The 17,051-nt window shown below is 42.2% G+C and overlaps 1 protein-coding gene across 8 annotated transcripts in view; it reads left to right on the forward strand.

Moving 5' to 3' along the window:
* SLC25A21 (solute carrier family 25 member 21) overlaps window positions 1-17,051 on the forward strand; it is a 702,309-nt gene that overhangs the window by 415,277 nt on the left and 269,981 nt on the right. Inside the window, exons 1-2 of one of the 8 annotated variants that reach the window (XM_033952168.1) lie at window positions 4,645-4,746; window positions 11,483-11,562. The exons of the other annotated variants lie outside the window; for them this stretch is intronic. The gene's annotated coding sequence lies outside the window, so the exon portion shown is untranslated. Of the gene's footprint in view, window positions 1-4,644; window positions 4,747-11,482; window positions 11,563-17,051 lie in introns of those variants that run through there. 8 annotated transcript variants of the gene reach the window in all.

Genomic DNA, 17,051 nt, shown 5'->3' on the forward strand with positions numbered 1-17,051 from the left:
CACCCATGCCTGAGAAACTCCCTAACCCCCAACTTGTCCTGTTTGTCTGTTTGATTAGTTTGTAAGCTCTACTGAGCAGGGACTGTCACTTGAATGTTTTAATGTACACTGCTACGCACGTCTAACAGCCCTATAGAAATGACAAGTAGTAGTAACCTTTGCTCCTTCTAATTAAAATATGGGAATGTTATCTCTTTAACTTTCCTTATAACAGTGGAGCAATTAGAAACAAATAGTACCAAAGATGATAAACATAAACATAAAAACTCACTTGTATACCGCAAATATCGTTAAGTTCTATGCGGTTTACAGAGATTAGCAGTACAAATGAATAGACAATCAGTATCTAACTTCCAAAAGATTCTATACAAAGATGCGTCTTTAAAGCACGTCAAAATTGTTGATACAAATTTGAAAATGTAAATATGTGAGTCAAATCTCTAATCCACGAGGCTGCCTGGAAGGACAACAATCGTTCCTGGAATTTCTTACATTTGCATCCCTTTGCAGAAGGCAACGAGAATAGTGAGTGAGATTTTCTAGAATGTTTAGAATTTGTAATGATGAAAGATTCCATAAAATATACTGGGATTAGACCTGTTAATGCCTTAAAACAAATGCAGTCAAACTTAAATTTAATCTGTGCTTCAACCGGAAGCCAATGTAGTTGACGATAGAAATCGGTGACATGATCGTACTTCTTTAAATCAAAAATCAATCTAACTGCTGCATTCTGTATTATGCACAGTCTTTGAAGATTTTTTTGACCTCCAGCAAGATGAACGATGTTACAATAATCAAGCTGACTAAGGACCAATGATTGTCACTTATAGGACTCCTTTTACTAAGGTGCGCTAGCGTTTTTAGCGCACGCAAGATATTACCGCGCGCCATACGGCTAGAACTAATGCCAGCTCAATGCTGGCATTAGCGTCTAGCATGCACGGCAATGTAACGCACGATATTCCGTGTGTTAATGCCCTAACGCAGTTTCATAAAAGGAGCCCATAGTCTCTGCTGTTAAACGTGTTGAGAGATTCAGGAGTTTTGAGGCTCCAAAGCAGTGCTTTAAGTTGCTTAGTCCCAAATGGAGGTGTGAGGGGTCCCAGAGGTATAGATGCTGTAAGTGGTTAGTAATTTATTCTTCATCCTGTACCTTAGAGTAATAAAAACGAAGAGCTGATGAATTCTGCAGCAACATTGATTACAGGTATTTCTCAGCGGGTCCATATCACGCCAATTTTGAGGCAGTTACATTGGCTTCCAATATAGCAAAGAGTTCAGTTTAAGGCATTGTCCATTGTACATCAGGTTTTGTATCATAAGGCCCCAGATTATTTCCAGGGATTGTTTTTTTTTTTTTTAATTTTTAATTCTCTTTATTGATTTTCAAACAGCAACCGTGCAAAACAAATATATATATATATACAGTATATATATATATATATATACACATATAATAGTACAAGAAAAGCACATTGATCTTACAGAAATATATGAGCAAACATTTTAACCCTCCCACCCACCTAATAAATAATCAAGAAAAACAAACTGTACATAGACTCTTTCAATAATTTTACCCGCCCACCCGCCCTGGATGTATATGATTGTTAAAATCATCAGGGATTGTTAAAACTACATTGTTCGAGAAGAGAGTTAAGATCAGAACATGCTATGAGATTATCTTTAGCTCTCATGTAAGAGTTGGGATGTCGATGCTCTCTGTGGCAGGTGTGAAGTTTTGGAAAGCATTGACAGGTCGATTGCATTTGTGTAGGCCTAGAGATGTTGTTAAAAAATTATGGAAGCCACATTCGTTTCTGGATACATGTATGTGAGAATATGAATAAGGTTCTTATGTAAAGAATTCAGGAGGGGGAGGGTTAGGGTGGGGTGCGGGGAGGGCTTAATAGCTGTATATTTGTTGGAATAGAGTGCAGTATATTATATTACTTGATTGTTCATCTGTTTGCACTATGTATTTGATATAAAAATAAATAAATAAAAAAAAAAAAAGAATTCAGCTTAATGTCAGTCATTAATGTGCTGTATTGTTTTTATTTATTTTATATATTGATTGTACACTGCTTAGACTTTTTTTAAGCGGCATATACATTTTATAAATAAATAATCCTCTAGAACTGTTCTGGGAGCCTATAGATAAGTAATTTGGCTTGCCCTTCTACAAAACACAACTATGCCTAGCTTCTTTTTCAGTCCTTAGGCCTGAGTGGGTGCAGCAGATTCCTTGTTCTCGTTGGTTCCCTTTAAAGCAGGGGTGTCCAACCTGCGGCCCTGTGAAGTATTTTATGTAGCCCCGGTTGAGGGCGATGCAGTGTTTTCCTCTGCTGCCCCCATCTTGCCAGATCCCTCCTCTGCCTTGCTGCAGCGTTTGCGCGGCCCCAGAAACATTTTTTTCGGCCAATGCGGCCCAGGGAAGCCAAAAGGTTGGACACCCCTGCTTTTAAAGCATAGAGTGTTTGTGCATATATTAAGGGCTCTTTTTACTAAGGTGCGCTAGCGTTTTTAGCGCACGCACAAGATTAGTGTGCGCTAGCTGAAAAATTACCGCCTGCTTAAAAGGAGACGGCAGCGGCTAGTGCGTCATTGTAAAAGGAGCTCCCAAACAATTTCCCTGATCACTTTTAAACTTTCTCTGTGTCCTGCATAGCCATCAGGTAATTGATCATTTTGAATAGGGCTTTTGAGCAGTGTTTCTCAACCCAGTACTCGGGACATAACTAGCTAGTTTTCATCTCCATCATGAATATGCATGAGATAGATCTATTTGTTATGACTGGATTGAGAACTCCTGCTTTAGAGAAATGTTTGAGGGAACAATTGTTCTTAACACTCTAGTATTTGAAATGATATTAAGAATGTAAAAATTTGATCTTGGCTCCTTAATTGGATACTATTGTACATGTGTTGTTCTGAAATGCAATGCTTATATATATAAGTGCAAAACTCAGAAGCCAATGCTCAAAGGTACACGGTAGAGTAAAATCTTATCTTGGCATATTTAAAGTAATGAGCATGAAAATTAATACCGCATAAAAATTGCAGCAGAAATCTGCTGCTCATCCCAAAAGGTCAATTTTCCTGTCGGTGCCTGAGCAGTGACTGGCTCAAGCACTGACAGGAAAATTGACATTAAAAAAAACATGTCGCAGCAAGTCCCTTACCTCATCCCGACAACTCTTCCTGCCCCTCTGCAAACATATCTCCCATAGGAGGGTCCTTAAGCACCTGAGCCAATCAGAGCTCTAGGCCTCACCCAGTGCATCCCAGGATGCACCGGGAAGGGGAAGGCCCATTGGAGGGAGTAGGCATCCATTCTTCTGGCCTTCATTAAGATGGTGGGGGGGAGGGGGCTGGGAGATCATTGGTGACATTATGGAAGTGGTAGGAGGGAGTGGGCATTCCTTCCAATGCTGGGGATGGGTGGGGTGAGTATCATGGGGGTTTTGTGGTGGCAGGAGTGTGTGTTGAGGGGGTTGTTTATCATGGTAGTGTGAGGGAATGGGCATCCCTCCCACTGCCGAGGGTGTGTGTGTGTGTGTGCCGGGGGGGGGGGGGGTTGTTTGACTGTGGTGGCAGCAGGAAGGAGTAGGCATCCCTCCCGATATGGGGGGGGGTCGGAGGGTTGCTTGATGGCAGCGGGAGGGTGTGGGTATCCCTCTTGCTGCCTTGTGGGGTCGGTGGGGATTTCTTGATGGTGGCGGTGGGAGGGAGTGGGCATCTCTCCCACTGTTGGGGGATGGGGTGTCGGGGGTGTTGGGGGTATTGTTTTATTGCGGCAGCAGGAGGGAGTAGGCATCCCTCCTGACAATCTTTGATTTTATTAAATTTGAAGGTGTATTCTGCGCATATGCCTATTGCTATCACCAACAACTCATCCAATGCAAACTTAGTGACCCTCCACAACTCTCCATGAATCTCATATGCATGTGTGGGTTTTGTTTTTTTTAATTAGAACGACTTGTTTTTTTGAAATCATTACAATAGCAGCCATAACAGTGGCCTGTTGGATATTTCCACGAACATTAGAGAATCTTCCCCTTAGATGTCCTATGCATAATGGGCTTTTAGATACTAATTTTAAAAGCCATTTGGTCTCATAAAACAGGTTTATATTTGAAAATAATTTGTTACAATATATTTATGAAAATTCTGTGTCTACTCCTTAATCAGGTGTACATGTGTATTTGTAGTTTTTATTGGAGTCATTTTGAAATGGAAAACATGCCCTTAATTTTTCTTTGAAAAGTGGTATAATTTAATGTGCATATCTGTTGTACAACTTAGGCTGTTTGCTATAAAATTATATCTCCATTTGTGCCATGTGGTGAAACCATGACTGAAGTTTGAGTATGAGTACCTTTCTTATGTCTAGTTTGGTTGTGAGCCTTAAACCCTTGCATTGTGAGATTCTAGTGTGTATTTTGTGACAAACACACTAATGTTGCTTGTCACTGCAGTAAAGATAATTAAGCACAAAGAAATATTAACCTATCTTGGCACTTTAAAAAGGTGGAATGGAAGTTGGGGGGGAACTACATGTCCTAGAATGCAATGTGCTCTGTAGCTCAAAGCTGAGGCAGCCTTAGGAAGGGGCTGAGTGAACAGCAGTCCTCCCCAGCTGGTGCTAATTAGCAGCAATTCAGTCAGAGAGAGGCAGTGTGAGTGTATGCCAGCTGCCCTGCTGACAAAGAGAGAGATAGGAAGGCTTGTAGCTCCTAGAAGGTTAGTAGAAAGGGAGAAAAGGTGCCTTGCTTGAAGCCTGGAAAGGGGGAGAAAGGTTTCCAGGGTCTGTGAAAGCCTGGAAAGGTCCAAAGGAGTTAAGGTGCAATTGAAACAGTATGAGGTACTCCAAAAGCATGAAATCAAGGGTGGTAGGAATATTGTTCAAGGAAGGAGGAATTAACCACATGTTTATTTCAGAAGGGGTAGAGATACCTAGAAGCTTTGTCTAGTATGAGTTTGATCCAAGAATATGGTTGTTTTTATGTTTGACACTAAAGTGTTTAGCCTTCTGAACCATTGCTTGAGAAGCTAGGGTAGGGCTGGTAATTTTAAAAGTGAGAGAAGCCTCTACCTCATAGAACGAGCAGATAAGAACATAAGAATTGCCACTGCTGGGTCAGATCAGTGGTCCGTCGTGCCCAGCAGTCCACTCCCGTGGCGGCACCTAGGTCAAAGACCAGTGCCCTAACTGAGACCAGCCCTACCTGCTTACGTTCCGGTTCAGCAGGAACTTGTCTTGAATCCCTTAAAGGTGTTTTCCCCTATAATAGCCTCCGGAAGATCGTTCCAGTTTTCCACCACTCTCTGGGTGAAGAATATCTATCCCCTTTTAACTTCAGAGAGTGCCCTCTCCCCACCTTGGAGAGGGTGAACAACCTGTATTTATCTATTAATGTGCTCTGCGCTAATGGCCCCGAAGCCCATAGAGAATTAAAGGGCTTCGAGGCTGTTTCCGCGCGGCTTTGTAAAAGAGGCCGTAAGTCTATTCCTTTCAGAGATTGAAGACTCAAGTAGGGTCACAATTGGTGGCAGTGGTTGCTGTTGGCTTAATTGCATCATCATAATATATAACCCATGCCCCTATTTATTCACACATTCTCTCTCCAATCCTGATACCATTGCCAGCATTTGATGTTGTAATAATAATGTAGAGAGTCATGGAGCTACTTATGGATTTACTTTCACTAAAATCTATGTTGTTGCAACAGGTGATGATAGCAGTAGAATTTTTGTGGTGCTATTTTTGTAGCCACTGGTACTCCCATCTGGTTTCCTTCATTTACTGGCAGTACATCATGGCAGAGGTTCATGAGAAATGCACTCTAAGCTTAGTGCAAAGGGGGAAATGCCAATATGTGGAAAGAAGGGTCTAGAAGTAATATAATCTACACATAATTTAATGGTGCAATAGCATGAAGTGGTGCTACGATTGATGTGATCCAAAATATGAGAAAGTAGAATGAGTACTATGACCAACAGAAGCTAAAACTGAGTCAGATCAGGCCACATGATAACTGGAAGACAGTAGTATATCTGGAACAAACTTTACTAGTTACATTATCCAATCTCAGTGTAATGCTCAAGATAGGCCTCATCACAATTGTGCCTTTGTCTACCTCCTGCCACTTTCTGGCTTCTGTTGTAGATCCAGTAGGAGAGGAACATATGGAAGACAGCTTTCCAAAGCCATGTACACATGTAAATAGTGAGGTACATGCATAATCTGGCTGGCTGAAAATTTTCCTCACTCGGTGTGAATACACAAATCTACTCCTACTACTACTAGGCATATGCAGTGCTGTGCACATTATAAGCAGGTACTTTGTCCCATATGGGCTCACAATCTTTTTGTGCCTGGGGCAATGGAGGGTTACATGACTTTCCCAGGGACACAAAGAGCTGCAGTTGGAATTGAACTCATTTCCTCAGGGTCAAGGTCCACTGCATTAATCACTAGGCTACTCCTCCACTCTGGAGAAATGAGCAGCTCCATAGCTGGATCTATGCACACTATTCTCTAACGTGCCAAAATTTAATGAGGTATTAGCAAAAGCATAGGTGCCAGATCTGTGGGTGTTGTGGGTGCCAGAGCACCTCTAATATTTTTAAGACCTCACTTGACCACAGATGCACTACTACTACTACTACTACTACTACTACTACTACTACTATAGTGGAATACCAATGTGGGGGGGGGGGGGGGAGGGGAGGGGAGAAGGGCAGTCTGCCACGTATGCAGATCATCAAGGGTGTTCTAATCCAGAGTCCGGTCTCTTCATGCTGCATCCTGCAAGCTTCAGGCCGCCATCAGCATTAATGAGGTGAATGTGCTGCCTTCAGTGGCCCTGGAAGCTTTTGCTCTGCTGCAATGTTCTGCCTCTGCGGGGACAGGAAGTTGAAGCTTCCGAGTCCGCCAGAAGCAGTGTGTTCAGGTCATTAATGCTGCTGGTGGCCCAAAGCTTAGAAGCAGCAGAGAGAGGTAGGAGAAATGTTGCACCTGGTTGCAAGGAGGGATAAAGGAAAAAGCCACCAAATTGGAAGGAAGGAAGAAAGAAAGACCACCAGGAAAGGAAAGAGAGAGGAGAGAGAGAAAGAGAGATGCCAGACCAAGGGTAAGGGTGTGAAGGGAAGATGAGAGAGATAGCAGGGAAGGAGACAGAGTTGCCAGACCATGGGGTGGGGGCTGGTACAGAAAAGAAAAGGGAAGAATTAGGTGAAAGAGATGCCAGACCATGGGGGTGGGTGGGAAGGGAAGTGAGGGAATCAAAGGAGAGAGATGCTAGAGCATGGAGGAAGAAGGGAGGGGGGAGATGGAAGGAGACAGGGATGCCAGACCATGGGGTAGGGGCAGGGAAGAAAAGAATAGGGAGGAGAAAGATGAGGAGAGAGATACCATTGGGGAGGGATGTCAAGGAAAGGGGAGAGATGCCATTGCATGTGGATGAGAGGAGATATGGAAGGGAAGGAGACAGAGATGCAACCATGGGGGAAGGGAAAAGGGGAGGGAAAGAGAGATGCCAGATCATAGGTGAGGTGAGAGAGGGAGAGAGAGAGAGATGGAAATGAAAATTGAGATACCAGATCTGTGGAGGAAAGGAGAGGAGAGAGATGCCAAACCATTTGGGGGGGGAGGAAAAAGGGAGGGAGAGATGGAAGGGAAAGAGACAGAGATGCAAGACCATAGGATATGGTGGGATGGGGTAAGGAAGGAGAGGAGAGTCATGCCAGAGTTTAGGAGGAGGGGGGAGGCAGAGGAAGGAGAGAGAAAATGGACAGAGAAATAAAGCCAGAATGAATCATGTAAAAAGGAGAGAGGGGAGGGTACAGGTGCAGATGAGATCCCGTTCCTTCATGTGCTAACCTTCATTGTCTTGCTGTTCTATAGCAGATGTAGTTCTTCCCCTTTCTCCACAATTGTTCCGGTATGTTTGTTTGATTTTTTAATCTTAGTCGATTAATCTGGTCGATTTAGAGGTAAGCCAAGAGGATGTACTCAAGCAGATTGACAGACTAAAGAGCGACAAATCGCCGGGTCCGGATGGCATTCACCCAAGGGTACTCAAGGAACTAAAAGACGTAATAGCGGAGCCACTTCGACAGATATGCAACCTATCCTTAAAAACCGGAAAGATCCCGGAGGATTGGAAAATAGCAAATGTCACGCCCATCTTCAAAAAGGGCGCAAGGGGGGACCCGGGAAACTACAGGCCGGTGAGCCTGACCTCAGTCCCGGGAAAGATGATGGAGGCACTGATTAAAGACGGCATCTGTGAGCACATCGAAAAAAATGGGCAGCTAAAACCAAGTCAACATGGCTTCTGTAAGGGTAGGTCATGCCTCACAAACTTATTGTACTTCTTTGAGGGAGTGAACAGCCAGGTGGATAAAGGGGAATCTATAGACATCATTTACCTTGACTTCCAAAAAGCCTTCGACAAGGTGCCACACGAGAGACTGCTTAAAAAGATATGGAACCACGGGGTACAAGGGGAGGTCCACCGATGGATCAAAAACTGGCTGTCAAACAGGAAGCAGAGGGTTGGCGTAAAGGGCCACTACTCAGACTGGAAAGGGGTCACGAGCGGAGTTCCGCAGGGGTCGGTGCTGGGACCGCTCTTGTTCAATATCTACATAAATGACCTAGAGGCGGGAACTAAGTGTGAAGTCATTAAATTTGCAGATGACACCAAACTATACAGCAGGGCTCAAACCAAGGAAGACTGCGAGGATCTCCAAAAGGATCTAACGCAGCTGGAAAAGTGGGCCGAAAAATGGCAGATGAGCTTCAACGTGGGGAAATGCAAGGTCATGCACGTGGGGAAAAAGAACCCGATGTTCACATACAAAATGGGGGGAACACCACTAGGGGTTAGTAACCTGGAGAGAGACCTGGGAGTGATGGTAGACGCAACACTGAAGGCATCGGCGCAATGCGCCACAGCCTCTAGGAAAGCAAACAGAATGCTGGGTATCATTAAGAAGGGTATTACAACCAGGACGAAGGAAGTTATCATGCCGCTGTATCGTGCAATGGTACGGCCGCATCTGGAGTACTGTGTCCAGTACTGGTCGCCGTACCTCAAGAAAGACATGGCGGTACTTGAGGGAGTACAAAGAAGAGCAACCAAACTGATAAGGGGAATGGAAAATCTCCCATATACCGACAGATTGAAGCAGTTGGGACTTTTCTCCCTGGAGAAGCGAAGACTTAGAGGAGACATGATAGAAACCTTCAAGATCCTGAAGGGCATAGAAAAAGTAGACAGGGACAGATTTTTCAAATTAAGGGGCACCACAAGCACAAGGGGGCATTGGGGGAAATTGAAAGGGGACAGGTTTAGAACAAACGCTAGGAAGTACTTTTTCACTCAGAGGGTGGTGGATACATGGAACGCGCTCCCAGAGGCTGTTGTAGACAAGAAAACACTAAATGGTTTCAAAGAAGGTTTGGATAGATTCCTAGAAGAAAAAGGGATTGGAGGGTATAGATAGGTATAGACCATTGCTCAGTCAATGGGCCTGATGGGCCGCCGCGGGAGCGGACCGCTGAGCAGGATGGACCTATGGTCTGCCTCAGCGGAGGCAACTTCTTATGTTCTTATGTTCTTATGTATGTCTGAATATTTTATGTAATCCCCCAATTTTATGTTTATGCACTCCGCATTAGAAGTCTGATAAACAGATTAACAAATTTTAAATAAACTTGGAAACTTGAATGGAATGAGGAAAGGGTAAACAGTTTATGGAAGGAACAAAGAAAGAGGGCAGATGCCATATGGATTGAAGAGAGTGAAGAGAAAATGAGGAAAGCAGAAATCAGGGACAACAAAGGAAGAAAAAATAAATTTTTCTTTTTCTTTTTTAATTGCTTTAGGATAAAGTAGCCGTGTTGACGAACATTTATAAATAAGTTGATCTTTTTATTAGACTAATTTTAATATATTTTTGACTAACTTTCAGACTAAAACCCCCTTCCTCAGGTCAGGACAGGATTCCATAACTGCAGTACTGACCTGAAGAAGGTGGTTTTGGCATCTGAAAGCTAATTGAAAAATGTCCAATAAAATGGTATTATCTTATTTCACATCTTTTGTTTTAGTTCTATTTTTTAATTTTTAAAGTGGTGATTATTTTTGTTTTTTTCAAATTTGCATCTGCTATCTTTATATTTTGCACAGTATTAGGGGGCATACATCACTGTTTCTGTGGTGTTGCACTGTATGCAGAGTCTGACTTCTTGATGGTTCAGGTTAGCTTTTGTCTACATATTTCTAAATTTAGTTTGTGTCTACTTATTCCATTCTGGATGAGGTTATATCTATGTTCTGCATGAATGAAAAAGACATGGTTTTCTATTAGCATTGACTGTGCAGGATCAATCTGTACTAATATGGTTGGTTTAGTTTTATAATAGGTGTATTGATGTTCTAGTGCTCACTGCAGTGTTTAAGATGTTGCCTTTTCCTAGTTACACCATTGTTGTATGACTCGTGGATTATTATTAGTGGGAAGTGTATAGTGCAGTGGTTATAGCTACAGCCTCAGCACCCTGAGGTGATCAGTTCAAATGCCAGGCTGCTCCTTGTGACCCTAGGCAAGTCACTTTATCTCTCATTGCCTCAGGTATATTAGATAGAGTGTGAGCCCACAGGACAGACGGAAAATGCTTGAGTACCTGAATGTAAACTACTTAGGCTATAAGTGGTATATAAATACCACTTATAATTTATTACATTTATTAAATTTTTATAATAATAAATAATAATTTTTATAATAAATAATTTATAAATTTATTTTTTTTTCAAATAAAGGAGGGGTTGTTAAACAATGATCGGCTCCAGGTGTCAAATATACTAGGTAGGCCACTTATTGTCTTACTGAATTTGAAAAAAAAAAAGAATAATTGTAATGTTCAGACAAGAAGAATAGATACAAAGCCTTTTATGGCCTCTTTTACAAAGTTGCACTAGTGGCTGCACTGCGCTAACGGCCCTGAAGCCCATAGAGATTTAAAGGGCTTCGGAGCTGTTGCTGTGAGGCAGCCGCTAGCGCAGCTTTGTAAAACAGGCTGTTATTATTTTGATTTTTCTGGAGAATAATTGGAATTTATAAACTGTGGGAATATGCATCTCTTCTTATATTATACACAGTACAGTGGAAATGCATTTCTGTTTTCTATTTTTCCAGATTTGTATTCCTAGGGTTCAGGTTTTTCCTGCATATTCATATATTTAATTTTTAGGTACTTATTCTGTATTTGTTGAGAATCTGTTTTTATAGCAGTGCAGCTTATGCTGTTTTCCCCTTAGGAGGTGATGGTGTATTGGTATTCTAGATCTCAGGGTGATAATTATTGAAGTGCTGCCTCTTCATAGACAGGGCTGCTGTTTGAGCTCTTTCAGTTCTGTAATAGCATGACAAGCTTGATTTACAGGTTCTAAATGTGTTTTTGCAGGATACTTTGTCCATTAGCATAAGAGTTTGCCGCTTCTCAGTTCACTGGATTTTTGTGGCATCATCCCAGTTCAACAAAATGTAAGACTATTTCTTTTTTGGTGGTGGCTGGGGGTGGGAGGATATTGGGCACCCCGAATAATTTTGAAAAGCTGGCTCCTATGATCAGACGAGGTGTTCCCAAGTGTGTGCTTAGATTGGGGAGGAAAATACAATTTGCAGATTTCATTTTCCCATTTACTTGTATTATTTTCTGTATTGTGTACTTTTAGTTCCGAAACTGAGGCACCCATTGCAAACATTCTGGAAATCACCTACAGAGTGCTACACAGAAAATCTCTTTTTTTGGCCCCACAGACCTTGTAAACAACCTGTCTGGCCATGGATTAAGTACTGTATATAAAATTTGGAAGGATCAGAGGCATTCAAGTAGCAGGAGATCTGGTTAACTTTATATAGTTATCTCAGCGACAGATATTGTGAGCATAAGACATCTGGATAAAATTATCCAGATATGTTTAACTGTGATATTCTGTGGTACCAAAATCACATACAGGCAGTCCCTGGTTTAAGAATGCCCAATTTACTTACAAACCAGGATCCTGCCTCTCTTCCTGTATCAATGCACCCCTTCCTCCTCCCTTCCTGTCCAAACGTGACCCTCCTCCCTTCTGTGTCCCAACGCTCCCCTTGTTGTCATTCCCTTCTCTGGCCGGCTCTCTCCTCCCACTGGTACTTATCTTCGTGAAGAAGCGGCTGCTGGTTTCAGCACAAGGCTCACGGCTGACTCGGAAACATAACATAACATTGTACTTATAAATTGCATAATCGTAAGTTCAATGTGGTGAACAAAAGATTAAAAATAACATAACCTAAGGATGATTTAAATTAGTTCGCTAAATATTTTGAAAACAGATGAGTTTTCAATTGAGTTCTAAAGTGCTTGTAAGAGCAAGCACAACGCAACAGTGGCCTAAATTCCCTGTCATAGAAAGTAGCCTGAAATGCTAGTGTATGTTCCAAGGATTTCTTGCTCTTACAACCTTGAGCAGACGGAAAATTAAACAATGCATGTGATTCTCTCCTATGTTTATGGAATGCTATGAGAAATCTATCGGTCATATACCATACGCAACTTTGTAACAAAGACAACCCAGCTTAAACAAAACACACGTCTCCACTGGAAGCCAATGCAACTCACGGTAGAAAGAAGTCACATGATCATATTTCTTTAGACCATAAATAAATTTGATCCCCGTATTTTGAATCAGTCTAAGTCTAGCCATCTCTTTCTTGGTGCATGTCAAATAGACACTGTTACAATAGTCGAGAAGACTTAGAAGTAATGACTGAACTAAAAGTTTAAAGGCTGGAAACTCAAAATATGATTTTATGGTACACAGCTTCCACAATGTGTTATAACCCTTTTGCACCACATCATCTATTTGCTTTTTCATGGTCAAGTGTTGATCTATAATAACTCCCAATATTTTAATCATTGGATTGATCTTATAGAGTGTTGAGTCTATAGTAATTGATGGTTCATGTAAAATTCTAGATGGAGACGCAACAAAGAATTTGGTGTTATCATGATTTAATTTGAATTTAAATTCCTGCATTCATGATTTCATCAGTTTCAGTATAGACTCAATTATTTGGGTAATATGACATATTATTTGGGTAATATGACTCAATTATTATGCACTCCTCATCCTATTTTAGTTTTAGAAAATTAGTAAAAATGAAACTGTTTAACCGATTTGTTACCTAATGATTTATAGTTCATTAGCTCTCCTATTCTGTATACATATATCAGATGATTTAACATTGTGACTAATTCGCTGGCTTAACATTGTGACTACTTCGCTGATTGTCTAGCTCTTCTTATTGTAAACCGCCTCGAACTAGCATGGCTTTGGAGGTATATAAGAATAAAATTATTATTACATAGCTGTATTACAAGGAATGATGATCGTAATGTCATCGGCATAACTAAACAGTCTACAGCCCAGTTTGTTCAAATGAAACCCCAGAGAAGAAAGATATACATTAAATAATGTGGGGGAGAGTGGGGAACCCTGAGGGACCCCGCTAGGGTTTTTCCAAACTATGGAAAGCTGATTGTTAGACTTAATTTGATAGAGTCTCAATCCAAGGAACCCTTTGAACCATGAGAGAACATTACCTTGCAACCCTAGGGTATCTAAGCAGGCCAGTAACTTGGCGTGATCTACCAAGTCAAAGGCACTACTCAGATCAAACTGAAGAACCAATGCACTACTACCTTTGCTCAACAGATCATTTAGATGATCTAACATTGTAGCTATCACCGTTTCTGTACTATAATAAGTTCTGAAGCCAGATTGAGAATCATGAAGCAAGGAATGTTGCTCAAGATATTTCATCAACTGAATTTGGACCAAACCCTCCATAATCTTTACAAAAAAAGGGGATCGATGCCACAGGTCTATAGTTGGCTGGTAGTGAAATAGATTCATTCTTATTCTTAATTATTGGAGTAATAATTATATTACCTCCTCTTGTGGAAGTTTTCCTGTCTTCAAAGAATCAAATAGCCAATCCAATAATTTTAATCTAAAGCTTAAAGGTGCCGCTGTCATAAGATCTGAAGGGCAGGGATCTAATATACAATACTAGTATTTTAGCCCGTTACATTAACAAGTGCTAGAATATATGTCTGTGTGTCTTTATTTTTGTCTCTCTCCCTCCCACTGTCTGTCTCTCTCCCTGGCCCCCTTTGCCTGTCTGTCTTTCTGTGTCTCTCCGTGCCCCTGTGTCTTCTTTTCTTTCTATCTGTCTCTCTCCCTGCCTCCTATGCAGCAGCATTTCTCTCCCACCACTTCCCTGTGCAGCAGCCACAGCAGCATTCCCTCCCCCTCCATTTACCTTCCCCCACTCCACTTCCCTATTCTTACCTCCCCTATTTCAAGAAAGAAGAATACAGAAAAGCTCAACAGCCCCAACAAAGCTAATGCTGCGGGAGAAGGGAGACCAGACATGGCAGGGAGGGAGACTGAAGTTCCTTATTTCTTTTGCCTATGCTCCCCTAACTTTAAAGTCTTGGCATACTTTCCGTGCTACTGCGAATCCTCAGCAGCCTACAGTGCACGTGCAGCCCTGTACACATAAACAGAGCCACTCTAGGAGCGGGCAGTCTGCTCCTGCTGTAGATGCGGCAAAGGTTTGATTGGCATAGCCTTATACCAGGGTGGGCAGCAGCCTGCGACTAACGTTAGTCACTGCAGAACCTTAAGTAGCGGTTGGTTTACTGCAGGTTTTCATCTGTCCGCAGCTCGTGACGTTGTCCTGCTGGTGCACATGCGCAGAAGAATGCTGCACCTTCCCTTTTCCTCTCACTTCTCTTGGTAGCAACGGGAATAAGTAGGGGAAATGGTGGCCCTTTCATAACAGCAGCGCGGGTGCGGTGAAACATATATCCAGACCATAACTTTTAGAAGGGATCCTAATTTGGCAGGAAAACTGTCCACTTGCCAATACGTCGCAGGTGTCGGTTCGTCATGTCTGAGTTTTCTCCGAGCGGAGGTGGCGGCAACTTACTTGGCTTTATCCTTAAGATGGCAAGAGCCGCCGCAGCTGACAGGCTCCACACCGCCGTGCGCATGCGCACTCCTACCTGCGGGTCCCTACAGCTCACAGAAAACAGGAGCACGCAGGTGGGAGTGCGCATGCATGCTTAGGGCTTTATTATATTAGATGATTTAGCGTATCTACAGAATAGTTTAAGAAAAATCCTCCCAATCTGGGTCTTTAAATGAAGACAATACAAATCTGCATGGACCTCGATTTCATTCATATTTAAATGAGACTAAGAATTTCCCAGACAAGGTAAACAAGACGATCTCAGGTTTAAGACTTTGGAACTGAAGAAATTTGTTAAATCATTTGAAGTAGGTAAAAGTAATCCTAATGATTGCATATTTTGAGTCTCATTAAATACTGTATTAACTAGTTGAAATAATTTCTTTACTTCAATGCTTGTAGTACCGACTTTTGCTGAGTAGTAGGCTTTCTCACGTCAGAGGGAAGGCTTTCGGGTCAGCTGTGAGCCATGTGTAGGAACCAGTGGCATTGACTTCACAAAGAGAAGTGCCACTGGGAGGAGAGAGCTGGCCAGAGGAGGTAAACAACCAAGGGTGGCCCAAAGGGTTAGGCTGCCAGGTCAACTGTGAGCCACAGCTTTGCAAAGAGAACTGCAATGGGAGGAAGGAGCCAGCCAGATGAGGTAAACACCCAAGGAAGGCACAAATTTGGGATGCAGAATGGAGGGAAAGACAACGAGGGGCACGTTGTGACACAGAAGGGAGGAGGAGGGTCATATTTGGACAGTAAGGAAGGGAGGAAGGGGTGCGTTAGCACTGGAAGGGAGAAGCAGGGTCTTGTTGGGACACAGAATGAAGGGAGGGAGCACAAACTTCAGACAAAGGATGGAAGGAGGAAGAAAGGAGGGAGGGAACATGAACTTGGGAGATAGGATGGAAGAATGAAGGGAGGGAGGGAAAGAAATTCTAAGGTGGGGGAGGGAATAGAAAGGGAGAATTGTTGGGCATGGGTGTCCGAGTGAGAGGGAAAGGGAGGGAAATTAAGAAAGAGGTGAATTGTTGGGCATAGGGAGGGAGAAAGAAATATTGGACATTGAGGTACAGATGGATGGGGAAGAGAGAGATGAGAGGGAGAAATGTTGGATGTGGTGGTGAAGAGGGAACAGTAGGACAGATGATGAACAAAAGTGTAAACTTCCTTTATTTTCTTTCTATTTAAACTACAGTACTATGTTTTGAGGACAGTTTCTTTAATGTTTCATGTTTTTGTAGACTGTGTACTGTACAGGATCTGAGTTACATACAAATTCAACTTACGAATGGTTTAAAAAAATGGAACTCGTTCTTAACTCAGGGATTGCGTGCATCTCATTGAGTATCTGGTTAAAGATATCTGGATATCTGAGTACTATATATAGCATTAAGGATGAATGCTGTTAGGGAAGTGAGGCAAAGGGACCTTGTAGGAGTCTTCCATGATAGCATTTATGTAGACTTACGTGCCATGATAATTTCCTGGAAGTCAGGGAGTAAGGGAGGAGAAAGAAGGAAGACAAAAAAAAAAGAATACATCTTCCTTAAAGGTCTGTACCATTGTGTGTGTGTGTGTGGGGCAAACTAACCATGGGCAAAAGACCCAGTGTAGTACTATCTCAGCTTACTTCTGGGTACACGTGTCAACAAAGTCCATTGTAGTCAGAAACATTTTCTGCTTGGTTGAACTGCTGCTTTAAGGTAGATCCATCCCTGAATAAAGGACAGATAATATAACAAAGCATTTATGTGTGTAGTTTGCATGAAGGATACTTTACAATCTAAACACATTAACACTGGCACTTCTGAAGATTCCCTTGGTTGTTTGGAAATGTGATTAGGTCAGTCTTTGCTGAGGGAGAAGACAGAAGGGGTGACAGCTGTGGGCAGGGCAGTGGTCAGTTGTTTAACCAAAAGATTACTACAGGACTGAATTTTACTGTAAGATGCCTCTGA

The sequence above is a fragment of the Geotrypetes seraphini genome, chromosome 7 (assembly GCF_902459505.1).
Source record: "Geotrypetes seraphini chromosome 7, aGeoSer1.1, whole genome shotgun sequence".
NCBI classification, from domain to species: domain Eukaryota; kingdom Metazoa; phylum Chordata; class Amphibia; order Gymnophiona; family Dermophiidae; genus Geotrypetes; species Geotrypetes seraphini.